The following is a 10253-nucleotide window of genomic DNA, read 5'->3' as shown; positions in this document are numbered from 1 at the left end:
CCTGATCTTCCGTCTTCAAAGGGCTGTATGTTCCTTGGTGCTACACTGCACCCTGACTGGTCATCTTCTCCCCACGACCTTCTGTAAGGGGATGTCCAATTGCCTACAGATTGACTTTGAACCTCCACTCCACACTCCCCCCCACTCCCCCATTCGCGTTATGATTTTTTGCTCTGGGTCTTTGATGCCTGATACCTGATCCCATGGACACCTCATGATCACACAGGCTGATGTGCTTCTTCCATGTGGTCTTTGTTGGTTCTCAGCTAGATGGCCACTTGTTTATCTTCAAGCCTTTAAAACCCCAGACTCTATATCTTTTGATAGCTGGGCACCATCAGCTTTCTTCAACACATTTGCTTTTGCACCGCTTTGTTTTCAGCACTTGTGTCAGGAAGGTGAGCATCTCAGAGTGCCAGATTATTAGAATAAAGTGTTCTTGTGTTGAAGGAGTACTTGAGTAGAGGCCCAATGTCCATCTGCTTCCTTAATACTAAACCTATAAATATATGTGCATAAATCCATTTCCCCATCATCATATATAAATATATTTACATATGTACATGCCTGTATTTAGACCTCTATAAATGTCCTTTGCCTCCTACTTCTTTCCTCTATTTCTTTTTACTTTCCTCTTGCCCCACTATCATACTCAGCCTTCATTTGGGTTTCAGTAATTTCTCTCAGTTACACTGCCCTTGATCAATCCCTACAAGATCTCCTACACCCTCCTCACCATCAATTTTCAGTCACTTGTTCCCTTGTCCCTGGGTTTGCTAATACCTACTTCCCCCGCCCCACCTCCCTCTCTCTTATGTCCCCACAGAACTGCTATCCCATCCAGATAGATATTCAGAGACAACAATATGCACAAACACAGGACTGAGCGCAACAAAGCAACAATAGAAAATAAAACAATAGCTACAGCAACAACAATTCCTCCCCTCCCCCCCCCCACTATCATGACCCTAATTCTACCTTACATATTTGGCTAGACCAGAGCATGTACATGAGTACAGATAAGACCTAGAAGCACAGGGAATGCAGGACAGATAAACCCTTCAGGACCAATATTGAGAGTAGCCATACCAGGAGGGGAGAAAGGGGGAACCAATCACAATGACCTACTCAAGGGGATGGATAACAGACAAGGGGGTAAAGGGAGACATCGGACAGTGCAAGACATGAATAATAATTTATAAATTATCAAGGGTTCATGAAGGAGGGAGGGGCAAAAATGAGGAGCTGATACCAAGGGCTCAAGTAAAAAGAAAATGCTTTGAAAATGATGATGGCAACAAATGTACAAATGTGCTTGACACAATGGATGCATGTATGGATTGTGATAAGAGTTGTATGAGCCTCTGGGCCCCCACTGCTCCCAGCAGAGCCTGTGCAGCTACAGGAGGTAAGATGCTACACTTGACTTAGGAATGTTTGTCTGCCACTTCTGCTATACTCCACACTGAAAGTCAGTTTGTGAAGACCGATCAAATTTCAGTAAGATGAATGCCTTCTTAAATGCAAATCACCAATAAATGTCCCATGAATAGACAGAATTACGGAAACCTATCCGGAAGGCATGTGGCATTTATTTGGATAAAATTCTCAGTTCAAAGGAAGGATTTACTGTTTCTTTGATCACTCTTGCTGGCGCAAAAGAAAATAACGCTCTGCCTGTAGCTGGCCGCGCTTCTGGTCGTCCGGGCGAGGCACTCTCAGGTATGCATTGGGCTGCTAGCCCTCCAGGGTGCAGCCCTACCCTCCCCGGATGCGCTGAGGGAGAAAGATGAGTCTAACTGCTATCGTGGAGAGTCACGGCCTCGAGACACCCCACAGAGGATGGATGTACGTCCAAGCTGGCCTCATGGCAGTGGGTTTGGCTTGGTTTTATCCTGATACCACTCTCTTGCCATCAAGACCCTTTGAGCTGACTGTAAACAAAGCTGATTACAGCAAAATTGCCCAGCATGTCAATCTGTTCAAAATCTGATGCTTGGTCTTACACGCTCTGCTGACATTAACATCCTGCTGCTTCCATATGCTTTTCAATAATGGAGTCACTTGAAAGCATGATTTTAGGAAAATATCGTCACATTGAGTATGTGGTTTTCCTGGCATTGCCAACATTTTTCATACCTTTTGCTCTTTGTAGTTGAATCTAACATTATTGATTTGCTCCATCAAGTAAACATCTCTCTATCTGGCTATCCAATGCCTGGTGACCCTATAGAACTGCCCCCTTTGGATTTTGAAATGGTAAATCTAAGCGGGGGGGGGGGTGGTAGACAGCCTCATCTTTCTCCCTCGGAGCAACTGGTGGGCTCAAACCACTAACTTTGTGGTTAGCAGCTCAAGGTGTAATGAATTGTTCCACCAGGGCTCCATATCCAAGATCGGCTTGATGGCAGTAAGTTTTGAGTTTATATCTAGCTAGAGCTGAAAATTCCTATTGTGTCCATAAAATAGAATGTATTAGTCAATGAATCCAATAGAAACATAATGTGACTCCCAGATGTAGCCATGTATGTAACACTAGATATCCTATTAGCCACACTAAAATAAGAAAACAAGTAAGAGACAGGTGATCAATTTTAATAGTATGTTTTGATAAACACAAAATATTGTTTCAATCAGTAAGAAGAAATTATTGTTGAGATATTTAACATCCTTTTTCTTCCCCAAGTCTTTGGAATCCAGTGTGCGTCTTTACACTTGTTTGACCTGCTCATCAGCCACACGTGTCCAGCAGCTGTCGTATTGGACAGCGCAGGTCTAGATTCCAACGCAATCACCACGATCCAAGTATTACAGCTTACCTGACCTCCAGCCCCAGACCCCAATTGCTCCTCCAGATTCAATCCATTGTCCTTACAGCAATAATGATCTTCTTAAAATAGAAATATATATCAATTAGACCCTGTCACTCTCTTGCTGAAGAATTCTTCAGTATCTTCTCCCTTGACTCGAAACAAGATCAGACCCCTTGCCACACACTGCTGTGGTCCCTGACTAACTACCTGTGCCTGCTGCCTTCTGCACCCACACTCTGAGGCCTCTCCTCCGGCTCAGCCCTGCCTAACCACATGGAGTGACTGTCCACGTGAGCCCTTCCCCACCCCCGGGTCTTTGCACATGTTCTCCTTCCCTCTATCAATGACTACACACTTCTACAGGTTTCAGTGTGAAACAGCTCCTGCTCCAGCGGACCTTCCCTGGCCAGCCTACCTCAGGAAGGCTCCTCCCACCACCATCATTTTTCCCCCATCTCATAGCATTCGCCAGACCAGAAACTAAGCCTTGTCTCCGAGTGTGACAAGGGGTCAGTAATTTCTTCCTCCTGATTGAAGACAGATAACCGTGTAGGGGTGGTGTTCAAGCTATCATCAAGACACAGCCTGATGGCGCCTCCTCGGGGGCGTGGCCTTCTCATAAAGGAAGGCCCAGAGAGCCTCCCCCCCCCCACCTTCACCTCCCTCTTTGCTGTCCACCCGACACTTCTGGGACCCTGCCATGTTGTCCACTGACCTTGGATCCACACAGCTTTGCAAGCACCAGTCTATGATATTCCTGCATTCTGCGTCATGGCATATGACTGACTGCGTGAGTCCGAAGAGGTGCTTGTGGGCTATTGTAACTCAATATGGACCCACATGTAACTCAACTTATGGACCTGAGTTGGACTGGGCCGGGATGTTTTCTTGATACGTAATTACTTCTTGATATAAAGCCCTCTCATACATATGTGTCACTGGATTTGTTTCTCCAGTCAACCTGGCCGTACACATCAAGTTAATTCGGACATATTATGGCCCTAGAGGACAGAGTAATGCTGCTATCTGCGGTTTCCAGGGCTGTAATCTTTCTCCCAGAGAGCAGCTGGCAGGCTCAATCACGGCTTTGCAGGTCATGGCAGAATGTCGAACCATCGTCCCACCAAGGCTCCTGACAGCACTCGCCGCCATGCATGAACATGGCCACGATCCTACCTGCTGGAGCTCGGGTCTTCTACTAACCATGAAGCTCTAGGTACACTTGTATTACTTTGCTGATGCATTTTTCAGCAACTCTCAACTTCTGGTACACTGAAGCGCGCCAGGGATCTGCAGTCCTGCCTGGGATGCAAGCTGCTTGTTTATGCTCTCAGGTGGAGAGGGCCTCAGGCCTGGGACCGTTCAAATGCCCTTCAGCGTGACCTCTGAGAAGGCTGTCCCCAAAGAAGAGCCTGTGTTTGCAGTGGGTATGTGCCTTCGGGACAGTTCCAACTCATGGCAACCCGATACCCAACGAGCCAAACACTTCCCGGTCCTGCCCCCGCCCTCACAATTGTCTCCATGGGGGAGCTCATTGTTGCAGCCACTGTGTCCATCTGTCTTCTTGAGGACAGTCCTCTTTCCTTAAAAGCCCCTCCACTCTACCAAGCACGATGTCCTGCTCCAGGGACTGGTCTCTCCTGCTAACACATCCAAAGTACTTGAGACGAAGTCTTGCCATCCTTGCCTCTAGGGAGCATTCTGACAGAACTTCTTCCAAGATAGCTCTGTTTGTCTCTTTGGCGGTCCATGGTACTTTCAATATTCTTCCCCAGCACCACAATTCAAATGCATCGACTCTTCTTTGGTCTTTCTTATTCAGTGTCCAGCTTTCACATGCATCTGAAGAGATTGAGAAGACCATGGCTTGGGTCGGGCACACTTTAGTGCTCAAAGGAAGCCCCTTGCTTTTCAATAGTCTAAAGAGGTCTTGTGCCACAGATTGACCCAATGCAGTGTGTCATTTGATCTCTTGACTGCTGCGTCCATGAGCTTGCATTGTGGATCCACGCAAGGCGGAATCCTTGACAACGACAATCGTTTCTCCATTGATCATGATGTTGCTTGTGTTTCTTTTGGTTTTCTTTATATTGAGTCGTAAACCTGTACTGCAGGCTGCAATCCTGGTTCTTCATCAGCAAATGTAGCAAGACCTCTTCACTTCCAGCCAGTGAGATTGTGTCATCTGCATATCAAAGGTCGCTGTGATAGTCTGGGTTGATTACAGAGTCAAATATGAGACACTGCTCCTCTGTGTGTGAGAGAGCTTTATATCAAAGAGTAATTGTATATTGAGAAAACATCCCAGCCCAGTCCAGATCAACTTCATAAGTCCTATATTTGCCCCTATGTTGGATACAAATCTATAAATTCCTCTTAAGGCTCGCGCAACACATGCAATGATGCCTCATGCAGGAAGATCACAGGAGAGTGAGTGGAAAGTCTTGTGGCTCCACTGGTGGTTGAAGGATCTCAGAGCTAACTCCTCCGGCTCCAGGGCTCTGGCTGCCATCAGCATAGTTCCATGTGGCTTGTCATCAAGAATGTCTAGTGGAGAGAGTGTGTGTCCCACCTCCAGGGAGGAAGACAAGAGTTCCCAGAATCCTCAGGAGAAGGCCATGCCCACACAGAGGCATCATTGGCTATGACCTGATTGACAGGCTCGACTCCACCCCTTCCTTCAAATTGACAGGAGATTATGTAACTACCACAGTTACAAATCAGCCTTTCTCCAATCCTGATGCGGCATTCTTCATGTAACCAACCAGCTTCTCTGACTATTTGCTCAGCATGCAGAGTAAGTATGGTGAGAGGATACCACCTTGATTTTAAACCATGTCGATGCCCTCATTCTGTTGGCACAGTTGTCTCTTGATCCACCTGCCGATTGCTTGCATGGGCACAATGAAGCGTTCTGGAAGTCCCATTCTTCTCAGGGCTATCCAGAGCTTGTTATGATCCGCACAGTCAAATGGCTCTGCAGAGTCAAGGAAACACAAGTAAGTATCTTCCTGATACCCTCTGCTTTCAGCCAAGATTGATCTGACATCAGCAATGATATCCCTTGTTCCAAGACCTCTTCTGAATCCGGCCTGAACCTCTGGCAGCTCCCTGGCAATGTACTTCAGCAACCATGATTGGGTGTTCCGATGCAAAATTTTACTTGCGTGTGAAATCAGTGATACGGTCCTATAACATGTGCGTGCTGTTGAGTCGTCTTCTTTTTTTTGGAGTGAGTACAAATATGAATCTCTTCCAGTTAGGTCAGCTGCTTCCCAGTAGAAGGCTCAATTCCCAACCAATCCACAAGGTGGCAACGGAGCGAGTAGAACCATCGACGGGGGTGGGGTAGGGTGGGGTGGGGGAGAGAGGGAATTGGCACCCACTGGAGAGGTGCCAGCGTTCTCCGTGGCCCTGCTGGAGACGGAGAGGGCATGGTGGCACCGCGGTGGCTAAGACAATTTCTCTGCGATTCTAACTGATGGACAGGTGGAAAGTCTTCCTCATGGGTTGGAGCTTAGGAAACGCTGCATTATCAGTTTAGCAACACCCACAGTCACCCACCCTGACGTAACTCAGACACAACTAATGGTTTCATTGTGTGAGTCCTGGTCTTTGTTAAAAGAGGAATTCTCACATCACACAGGTGTGTTGAGGATCCAAAGAGAAGACCGGGAAGGTCATACCATCGCCATCAAGTGATTCCAAGTCCCTGCGACCCTATTTAGGGTCCCTGAGCTTGTCCACCAGAGCCCTGGCATAGCGGTGATGCTTTGGGGCTGTGATCTCCACCACAGAAGACAACCCATCGCCCCACCCGCACGCCTCTCCCGGGAGGCCTCTCCTGGGAGGCCGCGTGATTCAAAAATCGAAAGTGTGAACTGTGGAGCCATCAGTAGACCCGGGCTCAAAGCCTGGCTCAGAAACAAGCGGTCTGCAGTACACTGGCACAAGGGGAGCAAAGTTCTCAACCCATGCAAGTCTCTTTCTTCTCTTGTGTAAGAACAGAATAATCCTCTTCATAAAATTAACTCCGAAGTTTGTTTTTTGGGTCTTTGAGAGAGAAAAAAAAAGTTTGTGCAAAACTCACCGCCCTCTAGTCTAGTTCTGATTCATAGCAACCCTATAGGGCAGAGTAGAACTGCCCCTGTGGATTTATGAGACTGTCACTCTTTCTTTCTTTCTTTCTTTCTTTCTTTCTTTCTTCCTTTTTTTTCTTTCTTCCTTTTTTTTCTTTCTTCCTTTTTATAAATCATTTGATTGGGGGCTTATACGACTCAATCACAATCCGTTGTGTCAAGCACATTTGTACATTTGTTGCCATCGTCATTCTCAAAACATTTGCTTTCTACTCGAACCCTTAGTATCAGCTCATTTTCCCCTCCCTTTCTTACCCTCCCTCATGAACCCTTGATAATTTATAATCATTATTGTTGTCTGATGTCTCCCTTCACCCCACTTTTCTGTTGTACATCCCCCTTGGAGGGATTGTGATCGGTTCCCCATTTCCCACCCCACCCCCCAACTTTCCCTTACCCTCCTGGTATCACTGCTCTCATTTTTGGTCCTGAGGGGTTTATCTGTCCTGGATTCCCTGTGTTTCCAGCTCTTATCTGTACCAGTGTACATCCAGTTGATTTTGTAAGGTAGAATTAGGATCATGATAGTGGGGGGTCAAGCATGAAAGAACTAGAGGGAAGTTGTGTGTTTCGTCATTGCTACACTGCGCCCTGACTGGTTCTTCTCCTCCCTGAGACCCTTCTGTAAGGGGATGTCCAGTTGCCTACAGATGGGCTTCGGGCCTCTACTCCACACTCCCCCTCATTCACAATGATACGATTTTCTTTGTTCTTTGATGCCTGATACCTGATCCCATCGGCACCTCGTGATCACACAGGCTGGTGTGCGTCTTCCATGTGGGCTTTGTTGCTTCTCAGCTAGATGGCCGCTTGTTTACCTTCGAGCCTTTAGAGACTGTAGTCTTTAGGGGAATAGAAAGCCTCCTCTTTCTCCCCAGAGCAGCTGGTGGTTTCGAACTGCTGGCCTTGAAGTCAGCAGCCTCATGTGTGGCCCTGACACCACCAGGGCTCCTTATCTATAAAGATCTCAAAACATCGTCTGCATCTCATTTTGGAAACTGTCATTAATTATCATTATTATTACTGCTATTCTATGTGAAATCACTCCTTTTATATTTGCATGCCTCACTCCACTTTTTTGATTCATGATAAAAGAATTAGGTAAACATAAATCCATAAAAATCCAATGAGATTTACCAAACACGTGTTAAGATACCTAAAGTATATTTATTATTGAGACCAAAAAAAATCTTCATTAGGAAAGAAAACAAGCTCTCCTTTAAATATGAGATGTTTCTCCTTTGTCTCCACACCTGCACATCCTTTACATATTCTTGGCACACACACACGTGCACACTTCCTGTTTGGAGCAGTAGTAATACAATGGTCACTCTAAAATGGTTTGTCCTTGGAATGGGCCCTTCCTGGACTGTTGCCTGCATCCACAAGTGGACTGTAATTTCTGCTTAGGATCCAGGATATTGGTCTCACCCTACATCTGCCCAGCAAGTAAAAACAGCCAATCTCAGAGCCAGGTCCCTGGTGGCCAGTGCCAGGCTTCTCTCCAACCCAAGCAGGGTTGACACCGATGTTGGCAGGGGTACAGGAAGGTGAGATGAGGACAAATAAACCGACCAGGGGCTGGAGCAAGTGCTGAAAAATGTAGAAACCACCTCTAAGACTACTAAATGCCATAATACATTTTGCTCCGGAAAAATGTGAAGGCTTTAACTGGGAGAGAAAGCTCTGAAAAAGAAGAAAAAACTAAGCTAAAACAGGGGTTGCTTTTCTCTGTGGGAATGTCAGTTGCGATGATGGGAACGCCTGGGGCATAAGACACTCTCACAGCCATCAGTCACGAAGATGCGGAGGAATTCTCCGAAAGGCACGGAATGAACCAGTTAAGAAAACCTCTGATCCAGATGGTAAAGACCGTACAAACCAAAACAAGCCCCCCCAAAAGGGAGGGTGGAGTGGTTTGAGGCAACCAGAGACTGCGCATTAATGAAAATACTAAAACTCACTCATAGCCATTGGGTAGATTCTGACTCATGGTGACCCTGTAGGAGAGGGCAGACCTGTCTCCATGGCTTTCCATGACTGTAACTCTGTACAGGAGTAGAAAACCTCATCTCTTTCCTTCAGCGTTGTCTTGTGGCTAACAAGGCATAAGGCATAACCCACCCCACCACCAAACCAAACCAAACTCTATTCCAACTCATAGCAACCCTGGAGGACAGAGCAGAACTGCCCCTGTACCCAGTGGGTTTCTGGGACTGTAACTCTTCATGGGAGTAGAAAGCCTTGTCTTTCTCCTGAGGAGCGGCTGGTGGTTTCAAACGGTCGATCTTGCAGTTAGCAGTTCAGCGAATCACCACTATGCGGCAAGTGCTCCATCACCACCAGGGCTACCAAAATGTATTCCTCAAGGCCAAAGGTTTTACTCTTTTTTTTTAAACTATACCTCTCATTAGGGGGGTAGGGGGTATATTTCAAAAATTTCTTTTCTACAAACACAATTTTGATCTCTAGGAAATGGGTAACTAATAACAAGTATAAGAAGAAAATGTTCCAAGTTTGATTACAGTGATGTTTGCACAACTCTTTGCAATCCAGTTAAACCAATTTATAATATGTGAATTATATGTCAATAAAACTGTTCAAGTTTTTGAAAAAAATTTTTATAATAATTTTGATCTCATTTGTTGACTCCCACAGTTCATTGGGTCTTCTGTCATTAATGTTCAATGAGGCAAATCTGCTCGTGAGGCATTCTCAAAACGAGGCATCAGGATTGGAGGAAAGCCTATTAACGACCTGCCGTATGCAGGTGACATAACCTTGCTTGCTGAAAGTGAGGAGGTCTTGATGCGCTTCCTGAAGATCAAGGAGTGCAGCCTTCAGTCTGGATGACAACTCAATGCAAAGAGAACAAAACTCCTCACAACTGGACCAACCGGTACCATCATGATAGATGAAGGAAAGACTGAAGTTGTCCAGGATTTTGCCGTACTTGGATCCACAATCAGTGCTCCGGGAAGCAGCAGTCACGAGATCAAATTAGGCTTTGCATTGAGTAAATCAGTTGCATAAGCTCTCTTTAGTGTTGAAAGGCAAGGTGGTTACTTCTGAGGACAAAAGTGTGGCCCACGCCATGGTGTTTTCAATCACCTCATATGCAACATGAAAGTTGCCTATTGAATACGGAAGGATAAAGAAGAATTAATACATGTGAACTGTGGTGCCGGAGAAGACTATTCAAAGTACACAGATTGCCAAAAGAGCAAGCAGATCTATCTTGGAAAAAGTCCAGTCAGTATGCTGTCTTCTAGAGGCAAGGATGACCAGATTTCATCATACA

This window comes from Tenrec ecaudatus, chromosome 10 (genome assembly GCF_050624435.1).
Source record: "Tenrec ecaudatus isolate mTenEca1 chromosome 10, mTenEca1.hap1, whole genome shotgun sequence".
Taxonomy (NCBI): Eukaryota; Metazoa; Chordata; class Mammalia; order Afrosoricida; family Tenrecidae; genus Tenrec; species Tenrec ecaudatus.
Note: the sequence above shows the minus strand (reverse complement) of the source record.